Consider the following 19,419-nt stretch of genomic DNA (forward strand, 5'->3'; position numbering starts at 1 on the left):
AACAAAATTAAAAAGGCAAAAGGAAATAGATTCAGGTCGTGTTTTGGAGGTTGTGGCAACAGAACTGGCGAATGGACTTGCTGTGGAGGGTGAGGGAAGGAGAGACATGTACTCTGCTGGGTGTCTGCATCGCACTTTGTTGGCTTGTCTCTCCTGATGGTCCCTCAAATTGTCTCCCGTTTTCCCCATTCGCGGAGGCCGCCCACACCCTTGCCGGCCAAATTTCGAAGGATCAAGGGCAAGGGCATTCCAGGTGGAGGGAACCACTCCAGCTAAGGTTCTGCCACACCTGGCCCAGCTCGGGTCAGAGTGTGGGCTGCAGAATGGGAGCACAGGGCCTCAATCCACCACCTGAATCCTGTGGACCTGCTGCTGATTTGAGGTGGGTTTTCACGCTCTCCCATCCCCCACCTTCCCCTGAGTAGCTTTCTCACCTGGCCATGTCCAGTCCCCTCCCCGCTCCCCCCCCCCACCCCGACAGGTGAGTCGGGAGCTGCAGGCACTGTGGCCGCAGCAGGTGCGTTCAGGTGGAGTGGCTGCCAATGCTCAGGGCCCTCGATCTCTACACGAGCTCAGCTGTCATTTGGGTCACGCCGGGGCCTTTGGTCTGGACCAGCCCTGCAGGCTGACGGGCCTGTAGGAAGGGAATGAGAAGACCTCTTGCTTCACTGAGCTCGACTCTTCCTTATTCTTCATCCCCTGTTCCCTCCTGTCTTGTCCTCAGAAGACAGGGCCCCACGGCTAGCAGCTGCTCCTGCAGCCTCCCTCGCCCTTCCTCAGAGGCTAGGGCACTTGGGGGTCTCCAGGCTGCTCGCTAATGAGGCTGTTCAGCCAGCAGGAATTTAAAACCATGACCTGCACACCCGTGAGGAGAGAGCGTCCCTTCTGTCTTCCGCACTTGGTGCCTTCAGGTCCCTAAAGACTGGCTCCCACACTGGCTGGGGTTTCTCTCTTGTGCCATCGGGAAGTGTCGGCCAGGCTGACTTGTCAAAATTAGTATCTCTGGCAGTTTGCTTTCTGCCTGCCCAAGGGCTGTGGAATTACAGGAATTGTGGATCTCATGAGCAGGTAAAATGTAATGTTTGAGTTTGCACTAGGTCAAAAAAAGGGGGGCTAGGGGGATGGACAGCCTTGAAGGAGAAAATATAGGGCATTAATGAGCTCAACTGCGTCTTCTCCCACGTTGCTGGAGGACATGTGAATCATCGCAACCTTTTTAGAAGACAGCCTAAAAAAGAAACCTTATTTATTTTTGAATGAGCAGTCCAGGCACGTGATAAAGCAGTCAAAAGACACAAAAAAACACGTACAGTGAAAATCAAGTCTCCCTCCCCAGTCCTTTGTCACCCAGGTCCCCTCCTGTGAGGACACCCATTTCAGGTATATTCTTCCAGTGACACTCTATACCCCAACAAGCACCTGTTAAACACACAGCTCTATCCTTTGATCTCAGAAGCCATTCTCTAAGCTAACTGTAAAATTCTCCAGAAATAGTCTTTGATGCCTGCGAATCTACCCTGTGGAAAAAATGGCCCCCCGTACAAAAGGTTACTTATTGCAGCATTATTTGTGGTGGCAAAATGAAAAACAAAGCAAAACCCCAGAAGAAAAATGAATGCCCATTTTTCAGGGAATAATTGAGTAAAATATGGCACCTCCACACTGCGGAATATTAGCTGCTAAGAAGAGTGGGTCAGAGCTCTCCTAGTTGATTCAGAGGCAATTCTTTGATGCAGTTAAGGGAAAGCAAGATTTCGAGAATTAGATATGATATGATTCTGCTTATTTAAAATACAGTGAGAAAAATCCGTATGTTGTGTATGGTATTTAAAAACAAAACAAAACATTTGTTTATTTGCCTGCACCAGGTCTTAGTTGTGGCACATGGGATCTTTAGCTGTGGCACGTGGGACCTAGTTCCCTGACCAGAGATCGGACCCAGGCCCCCTGCACTGGGTGCAGAGTCTTGGCCCCCGGGCCGCCGGGGAAGGCCCTGTGTGTTGTGTTTGAGTGGTGGCTATCACACTCATGCTCTGCCACGTCACATGGCCCAGCGCTCTGTCTTCGGGAGACTTTGCAGTGTCCTCCGTTGTAGTCAAAACAAACTCCACTTGTTGGACAACCCTAGAGGCCCCCTGGGGAGGATATCGAACCCACATGAGGAGAGCCCATGGATTTGGTGCTGGGAAAGGCGCCCCTGGATCTCTGTCAGCATAGGAGGGGCTCCTGTGGCATGTGGTAAGAAGTCATTTCTAAACGACAATGACAGGCTATTTGACCTACTTCCCAGGCACTTGGTAGGATGAAATAAGCAGAGTTTGGTCAACTGTGTGAAGCGTGCAGTGCCACCAAGTCTGCCCCTTAGGAGAATAACCAGGAAGAGTCAGAGAAACACTGAAGTCAAGGTCTCAGGTCCCGGGCCGTGATCCTGGTGAAGCTGCCCAGGGCAGGCAGCACAGGCAACATGTTACCTCACATCCACCCCCAGCCCACCGTGCCACAGAGCCACATGGTGGGATGCTGCTCACACACACCCCGCTCAAAGCAGACCAGCCCTGTTGCTGGGGAGAGTGGACCTGAAAGGAAGCCATGGGGAGGACACGTCCCCAAAAGACGTTGTGTCTTGCCACCCCGGGGGCTCTGTTTGTGCTGTGGTCTTTGATCGTGCTGGCCCTGGAGTTGTTCTCTGTGAGGCTCTGGTTCCCTCCCCCTTTCCTGCTCCTCGACCCAGAACAAAGATCCATTCCTCCAGGATTCTGGTGTCCCCTCAGGGTGCATGTGGCTGTCAGCGGGTTGGGGGCTCATAACCCCAGTGAGTCACAGCTCGTCTCCTGCTAGGCTTCCCTGGGCAATTGTTGTTCCGTTGCTAAGCCAAGTCCAATTCTTTTTGACCCTAGGGACTGTAGCCTGCCAGGCTCCTCTGTTCATGGGATTTCCCAGGCAAGAGTCCTGGAGTGGGTTGCCATTTCCTTCTCCAGGGAATCTTCCCGAGCCACAGATTGAACCCAGGTCTCCTGCATTGGCAGGTGGATTCTTTACCACTGAGCTACCAGGGAAGCCCTCACTTGCAGTGGCTGTTCTCAATTGAAGCCTCCTCGCTCAGCAGACCACTTTTTATCTACAGTGCTTTCTCCCTGCTCTTGACTGTGTTCCTTACGCTTCCATCACCACCAAAAAGAAAGAGAATGCTTCCTGTTGCTGGGTCAGCATCTCTTCCTCTGTTTCATCTCCTACTGGTCGTTCATCAGAAGTGAGGGCTCACTGCTCACTGGCTGATCTGTTCACCCCCTCAGAGAAGAAAGGACCCAATTGTTGCTGACTCTGTCTTTATCTTACTCAGGTGGGTAGAGTGGGTATATGTGTATGTGTGTATATATATTATATTATATATATATAGTATATATACTATATAATATATATACACACACTATAATGTAGTATAGTATGATATATATCATACTATAAAGAGTATTCTCAGGTTTCTGATTTAGGTAGTTGATGGTATCTTGTGGACCACTGTCCACCAGTGGATGGCAGAGAAGCTGGTACAGGTAAGGATATTATATGGAGAGAGAGACTGAGAGAATATATATTTGATCATACACACATATACATATGGAGAGAGAGAATTCATATCGTTATTGAAAATACAAAAATATGCCCTACAAAAAATCAGGCAGCGACTGTTCATTTATTGAATTCATTTAACAGGCATTTGCTGATCTGCTCTTCTTGTGCTGTGCACAATTGGAATCTGGCAGAAAACCACTTTGGAAAAACTCATGAGACCGTGTAAAGATCACTCTCGAATCTTCCTTTTCCGCCTCACCCCACCACCCCCTTCACGGCCAGGCCCTCATCAGGACTTCTCTGTCCGTGACCTGAAACAGATCATCACCAACCTTCTCTTCCATCCCGCCGCCCTCGCCCTGCTCCCAGCCACCAACATCCGTCCTTGGGCGTGACAGCGGCCACTTTACCCTTCTCCCTGCTTCTCTTTAACCCTGGCAGTCTCTATGCAACAACCAGAGGGGTCTTTCAAATGTCAGCCAGAGCACACCATCCTCCTCCTCCTGGTTAGACTTAGAATAAAGAGCATATGGCTGGCTGGGGCTCACACAGCCCTCGAGCTTCTACCTCATCTCCCAGCACCCCCTCCCTCCCTCACCACAGTGATCTGGGCAAGAGGGCCTCCTCTGAGTGTCTTCAACAAATTCCTCCATCTCCTGGAATATTCTTTTTCTTTCTTTTTTTTTTTTTTTAGCTTTCATTAGAGACTTTATTACCAAACTGGTAATTCAATCTGAGTAGCCCTTTGAGTGTCTTCTAATTGAGATATAATTCACATACCGGGCTTCCCTGATAGCTCAGTTGGTAAAGAATCCGCCTGCAATGTAGGAGACCCTGGTTTGATTCCTGGGTCCAGAACATTCCCTGGAGAAGGGATAGGCTACCCTCTCCAGTATTCTTGGGCTTCCCTTGTGGCTCAGCTGGTAAAGAATCCGCCTGCAATGTGGGAGACTTGGGTTCAGTCCCTGGGTTGGGAAGATCCCCTGGAGAAGGGAAAGGCTATCCAATCCAGTATTCTGGCCTGGAGAATTCCATGGACTGTATAGTCGATAGGGTCGCAAAGAGTCAGACATGACTGACTTTTCTTCTTTCACATACCATAAAGTTCACCCTTTTAAAGCGTGGTTCACAAGCGTGGTTCAGTGTTTTTTAGTGTGTTCACAGGATTGTGCGACCATCACCAGTGTCTAATTCCAGGATGTTTTCATCCGCACAGGAAACACCCTGTACCCATTAGCAGTTACTCCCCTTCCGTGTCCCCCACCTCCCAGCCCCTGGCAACCACTGATCTACTTTCTGTCTCTGGATTGTCCTATTCTGGGCATTTCATATAAATGGAATCTCCTGATATGAGGTGGTCTTTTGTGATTAGCCTCTTTCACTTAGCATCATGTTTTCAGTGTTCATCTATGTTATATACACGAATCAGTCCTATAGTCTCTTTACAACTGAGTAATATTCCACTGTATGGATGTATCATGTGTTATTTATCCAGTCCTCATTTGATGGGTGTTCTGGGATATTCTTACTCCCATTCTTCACATGGCTTCCTTCTCCTTTCTCTTCAGTTTCGTGCTGAAACTCACTCAGGTTTCCTGCGTCGTACTTCTTATAGTTTGCACTTGTATATATATTTGTTCCCCTGTTTGTTTATCTTCTGTCCTCTGTTCTGGACTGTGAGTTCTGTAAGGGTGGGGACCCTGTCTGCTTTTTTTTTGGCTGCAGGGTCTTCACTGCTGCTCATGCAGGCTTTCTCTTGTTGCAGCGAGTGGGGGCTACTCTCTGGTTGCAATGCACAGGCTTCTCATAGTGATGGCTTCTCTTGTTGCAGGGGACAGGCTCAGTGGTTGTGGCTCATGGGCTTAGTTGCCCTGTGGCATGTGGAATCTTCCCAGACCAGGGATTGAACCCATTTCCCCAGCATTGGCAGGTGGATTCTTAACCCCTGGAGCAACAGGGAAGTCCCGACTCTTATCTGCTTTTGTTCACCCTGCCTCACTCAGTGCCCAGAATAGGGTAGTGCGTAGTAGTTGCTGGATGAATGACTCAGTATCTCTCATCCAGGTCTCGCTTTACATCCTCTTAGGGCAAAATGATTGTAATTCCTTTCTGTGGGAAATCCTATATGTAGCATTCTATTTACTGTACCTAGCTCTCTACTCTAAATAGTGGCGGGTTGCTGGAAGGATTCCTCTGGTGTAGAACACTGTCCCATCTGCTGTGTAAGGCCACAGTGTCATTGGAAACTGCATGTGGCTGCCAGTAGCAGAGATGAGAAGTAACAGTTACAATTTAGTAACATTGTAAACTCAATGGCAGGTGGTTTCTCTTGTGAGTAAAATGTCCTGAGATCTGCAATCTGGAGCTGGGCTGGCAGCTCCATAGTCCTTGGGTAAATCAAGATACTTCTATCCTTTTGCTTAACCATCCCTGGCACAAAACTTTCATCCTTAAAGTGGCTTCATGGTCCACTGTGACTGCTGGAGTCAAGCCAGTGAGTCTGTAATCCGGGTGGGAATCGGGGCAGGGCACGGGGCACAAGTGTGTGTGTGTTAGTTGCTCAGTCATGTCCAACTCTTTGCAACCCCACAGACTGTAGCCCACCAGGCTTCTCTGTCCATGGAGTTCTTCAGGCAAGAACACTGGAGTGGATTGCCATGCCCTTCTCCAGAAGAACTTCCCAACCCAGGGATTGAACCCTAGTCTCCTGCATCTCAGGCAGATTCTCTACCGTTTGAGCTACAAAGAAGTCCACAAGAGTATAGTCCAGCTCTTTGTTCCTGGTGAGGAATTTTCCTTGAAGTCCCGTAACAACATCTCCCTACCTTTTGCTGACCACCCCTAGCTGCAGGTCATCTTACACACTAGCAAAGTATTGCTCAAAATTTTCCAAGCTAGGCTTCAACAGTACATGAATCGAGAACTTCCAGAAGTTTGAGCTGGATTTAGAAAAGGCAGAGGAGATAAAATTTCCAACATCCACTGGATCATAGAAAAAGCAAGAGACTTCCAGAAAAACATCTACTTTTGCTTCATTGACTATGCTAAAGCCTTTGACTGTGTGGATCACAACAAACTGTGGAAAATTCTTGAAGAGATGGGAATACCAAACCACCTTACCTGCCTCCTGAGAAATCTCTATGCAGGTCAAGAGGCAACAGTTAGAACTGGATATGGAACAATGGACTTGTTTCAAGTTGGGAAAAGAGTACATCAAGGCTGTATATTGTCACCCTGCTTATTTAATTTATATGCAGAGTACATCATGCAAAATTCCAGACTGGATGAAGCACAAGCTGGAATCAAGATTGCCAGGAAAAATATCAGTAACCTCAGATACGCAGATGATACCACCCTTATGGCAGGAAGCAAAGAGGAGTTAAAGAGCCTCTTGATAAAAGTGACAGAGGAGAGTGAAAAAGCTGGCTTAAAACTCAACATTCAAAAAATGAAGATTATGGCATCCAGTCCTATCATTTCAAGGCAAATAGATGGGGAAACAATGGAAACAGTGAGAGACTTTATTTTCTTGCACTCTAAAACTACTGCAGAAGGTGACTGCAGCCATGAAATTAAAAGATACTTGCTCCTTGGAAGGAAAGCTATGACAAACCTAGATAGCATATTAAAAAGCAGAGACCTTACTTTGCCAACAAAGGTCCATCTAATTAAAGCTATGGTTTTTCCAGTAGTCTTGTATGGATGTGAGATTTGGACCTTAAAGAAAGCTGAGTGCTGAAGAATTGATGCTTTTGAACTGTAGTGTTGGCAGAGACGCTTGAGAGTCCCTTGGACTGCAAGGAGATACAATCAGTCCATCCTAAAGGACATCAGTCCTGAATATTGATTGGAAGGACGGATGCTGAAGCTGAAACTCCAATACTTTGGCCACCTGATGCGAAGAGCTGACTCATTGGAAAAGACCCTGATGCTGGGAAAGATTGAAGGCAGGAGGAGAAGGGGATGACAGAGGATGGGATGGTTGGATGGCATCACTGACTTGGTGGACATGAGTTTGAGCAAGCTTTGGGAGTTGGTGAATGACAGGGAAACCTGGCATGCTGCAGTCCATGGGGTTGTAAAGAGTTGGACACGACTGAGTGACCAAACTGAACTGAGCTTTGGGGGAGCTTGGGAGATGTAGTCTTTGCTGAGCATCCTGAGAAGAAAGGGAAGAATGGCTACTAGCTGGATAGCTAGCACCAGAAGGTCCATTTCCTGACCCTGGGTCCTGGCAGCCAACTTCTGCCCATTGGCCTGAGCCTTCAAGCCTTCTCCTTCCCTAAATGGCCAGAATCAAAGGAGTGCTTTTCTTTCTGATTGACCAGAGAGGGAGATTTTGAAGCCTCTCAAGGGCCTTTAGTCCGAAAAACTGACCATGTCACCAGCATTAAAAATTATGGTATCACACCTTTTTGAACATTTAGTACATGATCATTTCTGCTCTAAACATTTTTCATGAAGTGATTTACTTCATGGGGCTTCCCAGGTGGCTTACTGATAAAGAATCCACCTTCCAGTGCAGGAGACACAGATTCGATCCCTGGTCCAGGAAGATGCCCTAGAGAAGGAAATGGCAATCCACTCCAGTATTCTTGCCTGGAGAATCCTATGGACAGAGGAGCCTGGTGAGCTACAGTCCATGGGGTCTCAAAGAGTCAGACACAACTGAGCGACTGAAAAACAACAACAACAATTTACTTTATCCTCATCTCCACCTTACAGATGGGGAGACTGAGACACGGAGAGGTTAAATAATCCTAGACCTTCTCGCTGTTAATATTTCTTTTTCATTCTTCCCTTTCAGTGTATACAATGAACAAGAGGATTAAAAAATAAAGCCTGACCTATTTTGGGAGATTGACCAGTGTTCGGTCTCCCATCTGATGAGCTGAATTCCAGAGAGTGCTTTGTGGAAAAGCACTCGGCAGTCGAAACCACACTGACAGGCTGTTTTCATAGGAGTGCAGGAAGGGGCTTAACTCTTGGCACGTCCAGCAAATGCCTACTGACAGGAGGAAAAAGGATCCACAAGGTCTGCAGGATTTCCCCAGCCCATGAGCCTGCAGCCAGTAGACCTCAAAGCATTTCTGCCAGTGGGCGGGGCGTGGCCTTTGAAACCATGGCCTCTGCGGCAGCTCTTAGGGTCCATGGGGAGAAGGAAGGCCCTCTCCAGTTCAGATCCTTTGAGAATTACTTCAGGCACCAGGTCATCTTTCTGGATGCCTGTGATCTGGGAGGTAGTGAAGGACAGGGAAGCCTGGCGTGTTGCAGTCCACGGGGTCACAGAGTTGGACACGACTGAGCGACTGAACAACAGTAATGATCAGCCATGCTTGATGGAAATCTCTGATTCTCAGAGTTCACCTCTGAATTGGGACTTTTTGAGACAGTTTCAGTCTCCTGTTAGTGGCTCTTTACAAACTCTGGTTAGTGGTGTGATGGTGCACTGTGATGGAGCAGGTGTTCCGGTCGGGAGTGTGTTGGGCTGCAAGTATCAGACAACACAGGTGGCATCGTCACTTCAACACTGGAGGTGGTTCGTGTCTTATAACACCTATAGGGAGAGGATGTGACTCAGTAACTTGGCAGAGCGAATGCCAGTGCTGTGCCCCACAGTGGCCGCAAGATGGCTGCTGCCCCCACCCTCCCCACGGGGCTGGGGCACCCTGAGAGTTCAGTCCTTTCCTTCTGGCAGAGTAGTGTTCTGGAGACAAGAGGGAGCCTCTCAAATCCAAGTATCACAAAGGCAGACTGGTGAAGGGGCAGAGGGTCATGTGGGTGAGCCTCATTCTTTTCATGAGGAGAGCAAACACCTTCCCAGATGCCCTGACTGAGAAAGTTCGCTTACCCCAGTGTGGAGATATGATTCTGCTTTATCTTCTAGACTCACCTGTAATTTCCTTTTGTGTTTAGGTCTTGGATCCATCTGAAAATGATGTCTGAATGTGGAATGAGATTGGGTTCAGGCCTGAGCCTTTTCTGTTAACTCTATGTTTGGGAAGTGGCATGGTTGGTGGTTCTGGCACCAGACCCACTGGGTTCGAATTCTGCCCTGCTGCACCACCTCCTTGGTTGTGTGACCTTGGGCAAGCTACCCCTCTGCATCAGTTTCCTGAGCTGTTAAAAACGGGGATGCTGGTAGACCCACCTTCACAGGCTTGTTATGATGGTTAAATGTTGATAGTTGACTTGAAAACAGTTCTGGCATGTAACAAAAATTAAACCCTTACCCTTCAAGCCAGAATGAGAATTCACAAGGTCTCATGGGTCTGGGGACTTGGCAGGGAATCTCAGACCCCCAGTCAGTGGGGAAAGTCAGTGAGGTCACTGTCTCTTTCTCTTTGCAAGAAATGGCCAGACTGTTCTCTGAAGATGACTGTTGCAACATACGCTCCCACCTGCAGAGACTTCCCCTAATTCCATAACTTCAGTACATTTGATGGTGTTAGACTCTGACTTCTTAGCCAGTCTGCTGTGCATAAGATGGTCACTCATGGACGCTTTACCTGAGCAGTTTTTCTGTAGAGGTATGTCATGTGCCACTCAACCAGAAGTTACTTGGGCTAGGCTGGAGGCAGGACAACCATGAGACGGTTCCCCCCACCCCACCCCACCCCTGGCACAGTGAAGACCTCAGTTCCATGCTCAGAGCCCAAAACCAAGATGCTTCTCTGGGACAGGGTTGGGGAGGGTGGAGGCTGAGGAGAGGACAGAAGATGAAGCTGCAAGATCCTCGTAGTGAGGGTTCCAGCCTTGGTCATGATTGTGGACTGAATCAGTGAAAGAACCAGTGGTGAATCGTTAGTGTGTGTTATTAATAGAATATAGGTCGTAAGAGAAAACATGATTAATTACAAGAGGATCCCAGTGGCTGTCATACAAGATAGCAGTTAAGGGCCTGGATTTTCCCACGGCAAAGTCTTTTCTTCCCATAGCAGCCTTTCTTTGTTGGCAGGTGGGTAGAGGCAGTTCAGTGAATGGAGATTTTCCAAAATTGCTGTTTCAGGGACAGGGTGGGGATGGGTATAATGGGAATCTTCTCTAAATGAAGGGTGATTGGACCACTTTAGTAGTAGGTGAGTAGGTCCCTCATGCCCCCAGTGTGAAGCTCTGGTAAAGTCTAAAAAGGAGAACACAGCTTGTAGCAGAAGGCCCCTCCTGGGCCTGGTTCTCCTTCACCTCGAATTGAAATGCCTAGGCCAGCCACTTACAGACCTGTCTGCCGCAATGACCACCTGGTCAGGGGGCTGCCTAGAGGTTGGATGAACACTGGCCAGGATGTGTGTCTTGTTCAGTAAAAGACAGAAAGCTGCCATCTCTGGGCACAGGGAGAGACAGGAGCTGGTAGGACCTGGTCCCAGCCTTTGGGGCTGCTGATCCTGCCCACTGGGAAAATGGGTGCCAGCACCAGTCACAGGCTCTTACCCGTCAGATTAGCCACCCCTTTACCCAGGTGGCACTAGTGGTAAAGAACTGACCTGCCAGTGCAGGAGATGCGGGTTCGATCCCTGGGCCAGGAGGATCCCCTGGAGTAGGAAGTGGCAACCTTCTCCAGTATTCTTGTCTGGGAAATTCCATGGACAGAGGAGCCTGGTGGGGTACAGTCCATGGAGTTGCAAAGAGTTGGACATGACTGAGCGCGCACGCACACACAGACTTCTTTACTTGGTCTTTGTGAGGAGGTGTGAGTGGATGACTTTTTCCATATGAGTTGAGGTAGAAACTGAAGGGAAGAAGTGCAGGGACAGAAAGACCCAGGTGCATAGGCTGCTCTGGGGTCAGGAGAGCAGCGCCCAGGCTGGCTGGCCTTGCAGAAGCACCTTGCCTGGAGCCATGGCTATAAAGCCGGCTTCACAGGATTTCAGCGAGGATCAAAGCCAAGATCATTAACATGTAAACACCATGAAATGTGATATAAGAGATTGGTTTTCAGGATGTTGATTGTGGAGTAATGGAACTTTTGTCAGATACTTCCCTGAGAGCCCATTTTTAAAAACAGAAAAAAGTAGAGCTGCTGTAGGGGAATGGGGGTACGGAGGGACCCTGCTGTCTCCCTAAGGACCATACTCAGGGGAGTTCAGGGTGAAACCTCCTGGGGCTCTGAGGAGGCTCTGCCCCCAACTGGCCCTGAGTCCCAAGCAAGACATCTCAGCATCCTGAACCTCAGTTTCCTTATCCATTAAGTGGGCAGATCAGACTAGCTTGAAGAGTTCTTCACCCGGTTCCTATGAACAGAGGTTTCGGAGATCTTTGGCATCCCCAAGACAGTTTGGGGGGTGGAGGCAGGGAGGGGGCATTCCTAGAGAGACATGACATAGTTTTGTTTTGTCAACTCCTTGGAAGGATTATGTTCATTGGAACACGAAGGAGCACTGTTTCGATTTCTGAGGTCCCTTCCAGTTCTAACAGTTATTTCTGTTGTAAATGATAGAGTGAATCCTCCCAACTCAAAGTGGCTTAAACTGCAAAGGGGGAATTCATGGCTTTGGGACTTGAAAATCTCAGAGCTGGCCTGACCTGAGTCCGCAGTCAAGGATTCTTGTCAGGAATCCACCCTACTCCACTTCTGGATTCTGCCTCTTTCGGCTTTGACTTTATTCTCCGGTGACCATCCCCTCCCCCAGGGGCCAGAGAAAAACCCTCAACAGCCCCTACCTTCCACCCATTTCTTCCTGCCAGTAATCCAGCAAAATGTCCGGGGTCGACTGTGATTGGCTTTGCCTGGATCACGTGTCTCTCCCAAGAGCCAATCGCTGTGGCTGAGGGGAGGAGTCATCAGACTTGGAGGCAGGCCAGGATGCCCTCTCACCCCCAGGTTCTCTCATCCTGGCTTTTGTTTCTTGGTATAAACCCTAGGAAGCAAGGTGCGCAGCCCTGTGACTGTAACCTCTGTGACAGGTGAGCCAGGGCTGTTGCTCTGGTGGGTGCTGGAATTACTTAAGCAACTCCAGTGGGGGTCCTTCCTTCCCAGGTGGTGTAAGAGGGGCTCTGGGCTGTCTGGGGTCCTGGCTGAACTCCTGGTGCTAAACCCTGCCTTTGCTGCATTTCCACACCCCTTGGGCATCTTCCTTTCTGCTGCGGCCCCTCCTGTGTATCAGGGACCCCAGACTGATGGACATCACAGCTTCCTCCATTTGACAGGAAATAGATTCCCAGCTCAGAGAGACGTGGCACCACTGCACGTCACTGCTGATGTGTCTTTAAAGAGCCATGAGCATCACTCTAGAGAAAGAAAGGCGGGAAATGAGTGGCAGAAAAGCAATTTCCGATGTAGTTAAAAAGGCACTGATTACAATTTTACAGGCAGGGGCTTCCTGATCATCCCAAGAATTTTTTTAATGGAAAGCCTGGTGATAAAGGAAGGTGTTCTAGGTGCTTCTGGTTCCCTCCTGCCCTTCCAAGCATGTTGAAAATCAAAATCATTAGTATTTCATAGACCAGCTTTAGGGACTGCAACCACCCAAGAGATTATTTCTGAGTTTTTACAGAGTGTGTGTTTTTCTGTATTTGATGATTCTATGTATAGTAGCTGTTTCTAATTTTATTTTGTGCTTTCTGAAGTGTCTTGGTAGTGAGCTGTGGGAATTGTCAAGAACTGTACTCACGCCTTCCCTTCTGTGTCAGTTGAGAGTCATTCGGTTGTGTGAACAAGTAGAAATTCAGGTCAGCCTGCTTACATATGAGAGGAAATGTTTGAACTTGCAGTCTGGGACATTCTGTGTGTAACGACCTCAGGGTTGCTGGGACCCCGTTTCCTTCCATCTCCTGGCTCTGCAGTCCTCTGTTGGTTTTATTGTCAGATGGGCTCTGGGGCAGCTCCAGGTATATATCCAACCAGCTTAGCAGCCCTGGGGATTTTCCTGTTATCCCAGCTCACGTCCTGAGACTCATCTGTGGACCTGATCAGCTGGCTTTGGTGCCAGGGTCACCTTGAGCCATCCCTGAGGTTAGGGCTCTGGAAGAGGGGGTGCAGTGACTTAATTGGCCAGGCCTATGTTTTTATGACACCATTCCCTTCTCTACCAACCTATGGGTGGGGTCATCCTCACAAGAATCCCATGGGCTGGGTGAGAAAGATGAGGTTCTGAGGGCTGACCTGGAAAGGGGAAGTGGGTACAGGATGGACCAAAACCGCTCAGTGCCCAGGACCGCTTCCCGTATGAAACTAACACAGATATGGATCCGCCCCACATCCCCCAGCTGTTACCTTCCCTTAACACCTACTCCACCTTTACCCTATCTCAGGACTAGCACAGGCTCCTTAGTCTTGGGTTCATGGATCCTTGAAGAATCCTTGGATACAATTTAGAGGATCATGAAGTTGGCTGGGGGAAAATTTACATGTTTATTTTCTCTACCATCTAACTGAAATAATTTCCATTCCTTCTGAACAAAAGCCACAAGCCACATTGTATTCGCTACACCCATGACTTTGTCGCACTCGAAAACTCCAAAGTATTTCCATATCACATTACTGTTGCGGATATTGCAAGTTATCATTTACACTCATCTCTTCCTAAATGACTGTAGTTCCTGGACCCACTGCTAAGATCTCGAGATTTAAAGCATTCACTGTTGCTGTTGTTCATTTGCTCAGTCACGTCCAACTCTTTGCAACCCCATGGACTGCAGCACGCCAGGCTTCCCTGTCCTTCACTGTCTCCTGAAGTTTGCTCAAACTCATGTCCACTGAGTCAGTGATGCCTTCCAACCATCTCATCTTCTGTCACCCCCCTTCTCTTGCCCTCAGTCTTTTCCAACATCAGGGTCTTTTCCATGAGTTGGCTTTTCACATCAGGTGGCCAAAGTATTGGAGCTTCAGCTTCAGCATCAGTCCTTCCAATGAATATTCAGGGTTGATTTCCTTTAGGAGTGACTGGTTTGATCTCCTTGTTGTCCAAGGGACTCTCAAGAGTCTTCTCCAGCACTACAACTTGAAAGCATCAATTCTTAGGTGCTCAGCCTTCTTTATGGTCCAGCTGTCAGTGGAAAAACCATAACTTTGTACAGACCTTTGTCGGCAAAGTGATGTCTCTGCCTTTTAATACACTGTCTGGGTTTGTCAAAAGCATTCATAAAGAAGCACAAAGATGACTGTATCTCAGAATAGGTTTTGTGTTACAGATATTTCTGAATATAACTTATTTCCTTTGTAACCTTGTGTATTGTATTTTGTACGCTTGAGCATGTGATTCTAAGAAAGAACCCACACCCTTCTTCACCAGGCTGCTAACAAGGGTCCCTGGCCTGAGAAAGGGTAAGAACTAAGAACTCCTTTTGGCTTCACCAGCATCCCTAAGGGCAAGATTATTGAAACTGTCCTAATCCTCAGGCTCTGGAAAGTAGGCCAGCTACTTGCTAGGTTTCCTTCCTCTGAGGCTCGCTGGAGGGTCTGGCTGGCGTGTGAGGTCGGCCTTGGTGTGTGGGTGGCATGTGGACATGGCCGCATTGGGGAAGGATGGGGAGAGTCCTTGCCAGCCTGCAGTTGGCCCTCTCCTCGTTGATCACTGTGACCACGTGGCCTGGCCAGGTGGTCAGGAATAGGCTGTGAGCAAGTGTGAGGGACCAGGCTGCCTGGGTTCATCCTCCCTATAGTGTACTTTTGACTGGCTGGGCAGCCTCAGTTAGTGGGCCCATCGCCCACTGTGTGCCTCAGTTCTCTCATCTGTAATATGGACGCAATCATGTTTTGCATTTCTTAGGCTTATCGGGCGGGGGTTCTGCCTGGACGAAGCCTGCACGTTCTGCCTGTGAATGAGAGTCACCATTTAGGGTCTGGAAGGTTCTGGGTTGTCCTCTAGATCTCATCTCCCTGCCTTCGTGCCTGGCCTCAACTGAAATGTAATGGTGAACCATGCAGACAGTGGCTTCTCAACCCAGGGACATTCATTCATCCATGAAATATCCACTCAAAAATGCACAACCATACTAAATAGTCAAAAACGTAAATTAGTAATACAGAGTTACAAGTCAGGACAAGAGCTTTTTCTCCACCACTCCTCTGCTCACAGTTGTTTGAAGGAGATGTCATTATAATGGGCTTTCATCTGTACTCCTGACACCTCCCTGCCCTCATCTCCTACACGCACTCTGCTTCTGCTGCTCCTGAACAACCTCCCCACCCCCGACCCCAACACACACACGCTCACGTGCGCACACACACTCCTGCCTCAGGTCACATGCACCAGCCATCCCTGTGCCTGGAAGGCTCTTCCCAGATGCTCACACAGCTCATGGTTTCCTGTGTTCAGGTCTTCGTCCTCAGGCCTCCTCTGACCCCTTAAGAAAAGCAGCAGCTCCCTCAGTCTTAGGCACCTGCCACTTTCTGGCTGCAAACTGTATTTGTTCAGTGTCTCCTTTCCCTGCTGCAGTGTCTGTTCACCATGGGCAGCGACCTGGTCCTGGTCACTGGCGTACCCTTGGTGCCTGGCATGCCGCACGCGTTCAGTACTCATTGAGGGAGTGAATTCGTGAATAACGGGTGGGTACTACGGTAGGAAGGCTCACATTGGCCAAAGACGTTACCTTGTGTTTTTGTTTTTGTTTTTTCTCCATAGATGCACAGTCTTTGACCTCAGCTCTCCTGGGACCCATAAGGAGCACTAGTGTCCAGAACGTACCAAGGGTGAGTACTAAGGTTTGTTTGACTTTGGTTTGCTTAAGCTTTACAACTCGTGCATGTAAGTCCCTTTATTATTCTTTGCTTGTTTTTGAGTTTGTTTGTTTTTTCCTTTTTATTATTTTTTAAAAATTTTTATTTGGACGAGTATCAGGGGAAAGACAGAAGTCTGCTTCACTGTCCCTCCCAATACCCACAGTCTGATGTCTGCCCTCTGAAGTAATGACTGTCGGTAGCTGGGTGGGTGTCCAGCCGGACCTCACTTCTTTTCAACTTTTTAATTTTCGTTTTTAAAATTTACATCAAGTGAAATTCACTTTTTGGTGTGTAGTTCTTTGAGTTTAGGCAAATGCATGGCATTGTGTACCTGCCACCACGGTTAGGATACAGAATGGCCCCGGCCCCCACCGTGTGGATATGCCGTGTGTCTATAGGCTAAAAATGTGCGAGTAGCTACACGAAATTAAAATATGTGTACACGGTAAGTACTTACCTGTAATATGAAGATTTTTAACGTGTTTTGAAGTAGGTTTCTGGGTGTTTGGCTAGTGAGCACCCTCTTTGGTTTCTTTGGCCTAGACCAGAGGAGAGGGCCTCGGGGTGGGGGTGTCCCAGGTGATACTGGGGCATTCCTAAATGAGGACACCTACCTTTGTTGGCAGGATGCCACAGGGGGCTTGGGAGAGGGGGTGCTGTTTGACCCTTGAAGCACCAAGAGACCCCAATAGTGTGGCAAGTGGGAGAACAGAAGATTCTGGCATCCAGGCTCTGGATGCAAGTAATGGTATTGGCTGAGTTGCAGGGACCAGTCAGTCGAGTCTGGGAACTGAGTGACTCTGCGGATAGAGGGAATTCCCTGGCAGTCCAGTGGTCAGGGCTTCAAGCTCGCACTGCAAAGAGCCCTGGTTTGATCCCCTGGTTAGGGAACTAAGATCTTGTGCCCAAAAAACAATTTTTTTTAATTAAAAAATTATAGACAGTATCTTCTTCCTTGTTTGTTTCTTGGGTGTCTTCATATTCCTTCATCCTGGTCTATGGATCTGCCCAGGTACGAAAGCTTGTTTGTGGGGCAGTCTCTCGAGACCAGATTTCCATTGTGGGATGCTTCTTGGCCCAATTCTTTATTAACTTTTTTTTTATTTTAGAGGAATTTTAGACTTATGAAGAGTTACCAAAATAGTACAGAGAGTTCACATTATCTGCCCTTCAATCAGCATCCCCTATTGCTACCACCTTATACAGCTGTAGCACAGCTATCAAAACCAGGAAGTGAACTCTGGCCCAGAACTATGAACTAAGCTGCACGCTCGTTTTACTTGTTTTTCACTGATGTCCTTTTGCTGTTCCAGGATCCTGTCCAGGACCCCTGACTGCGCTTAGTGGCCCCGTCTCCTTACCCCTCCTCTCGTCCTGTCCAGGACCCCTGACTGCGCTTAGTGGCCCCGTCTCCTTACTCCTCCTCTCGTCCTGTCCAGGACCCCTGACTGCGCTTAGTGGCCCCGTCTCCTTACTCCTCCTCTCGTCCTGTCCAGGACCCCTGACTGCACTTAGTGGCCCCGTCTCCTTACTCCTCCTCTCGTCCGCCTCGGTTCCTCAGTCTTCCCTTGTCTTTTATGACTGTGACACTTCGAAAGAGAGCAGTTCCGTCATTTTGTAGATTGTCTCAACTTGGGTTTCTCTGATATTTCTTCAGGACTGCAGCTTATGCGTTATTTGGCGGAACACCTCAGAGGTGAGGTGCCCACCATGGCGCGTGGCACCCACAGGTCCACGTGTCTTACCACTGGTGATGTTAACCTGGATCACTTGGTCAGGTTGCTGTCTGCTGGGTTTCTCCACTGTCCGGTAACTGTTTTTCCCTTTGTAATTGATAGATATCTTGGGAGAGGTGCTTTGAGACCACATGAGTTTCTCCTTAAGCTTGCACCCACTCATTTTGGCACTGGAAGGGTGACTTGCATGCAAGTTATTACTGTGGTATTTCCCAATGGTGATTTTTTTTTCATATCCTTCATTCCTTTTACATTTATGAATTGTCCTCATTATTAGTTCTGTAAGGAAGACCTGTCCCTTTCCCCTCATTTATTTCAGTTATCAACATATATTTGTATGGCCTCATGAAGTGAGGTGAAAGTCGCTCAGTCGTGTCCAACTCTTTGTGACCCCATGGACTATATAGTCCATGTAATTCTCCAGGCCAGAATACTAGAGTGGGTAGCCTTTCCCTTCTCCAGGGGATCTTCCCAACCCAGGGATCAAACCCAGTTCTCCCACATTGCGGGCGGATTCTTTACCAGCTGAGCCATAGGAAAGCCCAAGAATACTGGAGTGGGTAGCCTATCCTTTCTGTAGCGGATCTTCCTGACCCAGGAGTCCAACCAGGGTTTCCTGCATTGCAGGCAGATTCTTTACCAGCTGAGCCACCAGGGAAGCCCTGTGGCCTCATAAGTACTCATTTGAATCTAGCGTGGTAAAGCGGGGGACTTCCTTGGTGGTCCAGTGGTTAAGTCTCCACATTTCCAGTGCACCAGGTTCCGGTCCAGTCTTTGATAGGGGAACTAAGGATCCCACATGCCGTGCCGATGGCCAAAAAAAAAACTTTTTTTTTTAATTTAGTATGGTAAAAGTTCCAGTTTGTGAGTGAATTCCTAGTATTGCCTCTCAAGCCACAGGAGGACCAGCATTGTTCCCACCTGGTAACCAGTACATCAGGGACTGGAGAGCAGGAGATGGGGTTTCTTGTCCCTTCATTTGTTCCGTTCATTCCCTCAGCAAATAGGCATTTGAGTGCCTACTGTTATGCTCCAGGTACTGGGGATTCAGGAATGAACAAGACAGACAAAATCCTTTCCCTGCAGGCACTGACATACTACTGAAGCATAAAACAACAGACAAATGAGTGAATGTCAGGATAAATACTATAAGGATGAGTAAAGCAGGAAAAGGGACTCACTGGGAGCAACTGGGGGCGATTTTATTTTATTTTTGGCCATACTATGTGGTATGTGGGATCTTAGCTCCCCAACCAGGGATCGAACCAGTGCCCTCTGCATTGGGAGCACGGAGTCTTAGCTGCTGGATCACCAGGGAAGTCCAAGGGGGCGATTTTAGACCAGGCGATTCAGGAAGGTTTCTCTGAGGAGGCCCTGACCTAATTCTTCCACCTGCCAGCCAGGAGAGCTGAACAAATTAACTCACTTCTGAATAGGGTTTCCGGAATTCTGGCA

General features: G+C 48.4%; 1 protein-coding gene across 4 annotated transcripts in view; it reads left to right on the forward strand.

The window, feature by feature from the left end:
* SIPA1L3 (signal induced proliferation associated 1 like 3) overlaps window positions 1–19,419 on the forward strand; it is a 253,122-nt gene that overhangs the window by 87,317 nt on the left and 146,386 nt on the right. For all 4 annotated transcript variants that reach the window (XM_024979038.2, XM_024979040.2, XM_024979044.2 and 1 more), the window contains one exon: window positions 16,131–16,198. The gene's annotated coding sequence lies outside the window, so the exon portion shown is untranslated. The remainder of the gene's footprint in view (window positions 1–16,130; window positions 16,199–19,419) is intronic.

Source organism: Bos taurus, chromosome 18, assembly GCF_002263795.3.
Source record: "Bos taurus isolate L1 Dominette 01449 registration number 42190680 breed Hereford chromosome 18, ARS-UCD2.0, whole genome shotgun sequence".
Classification (NCBI taxonomy): domain Eukaryota; kingdom Metazoa; phylum Chordata; class Mammalia; order Artiodactyla; family Bovidae; genus Bos; species Bos taurus.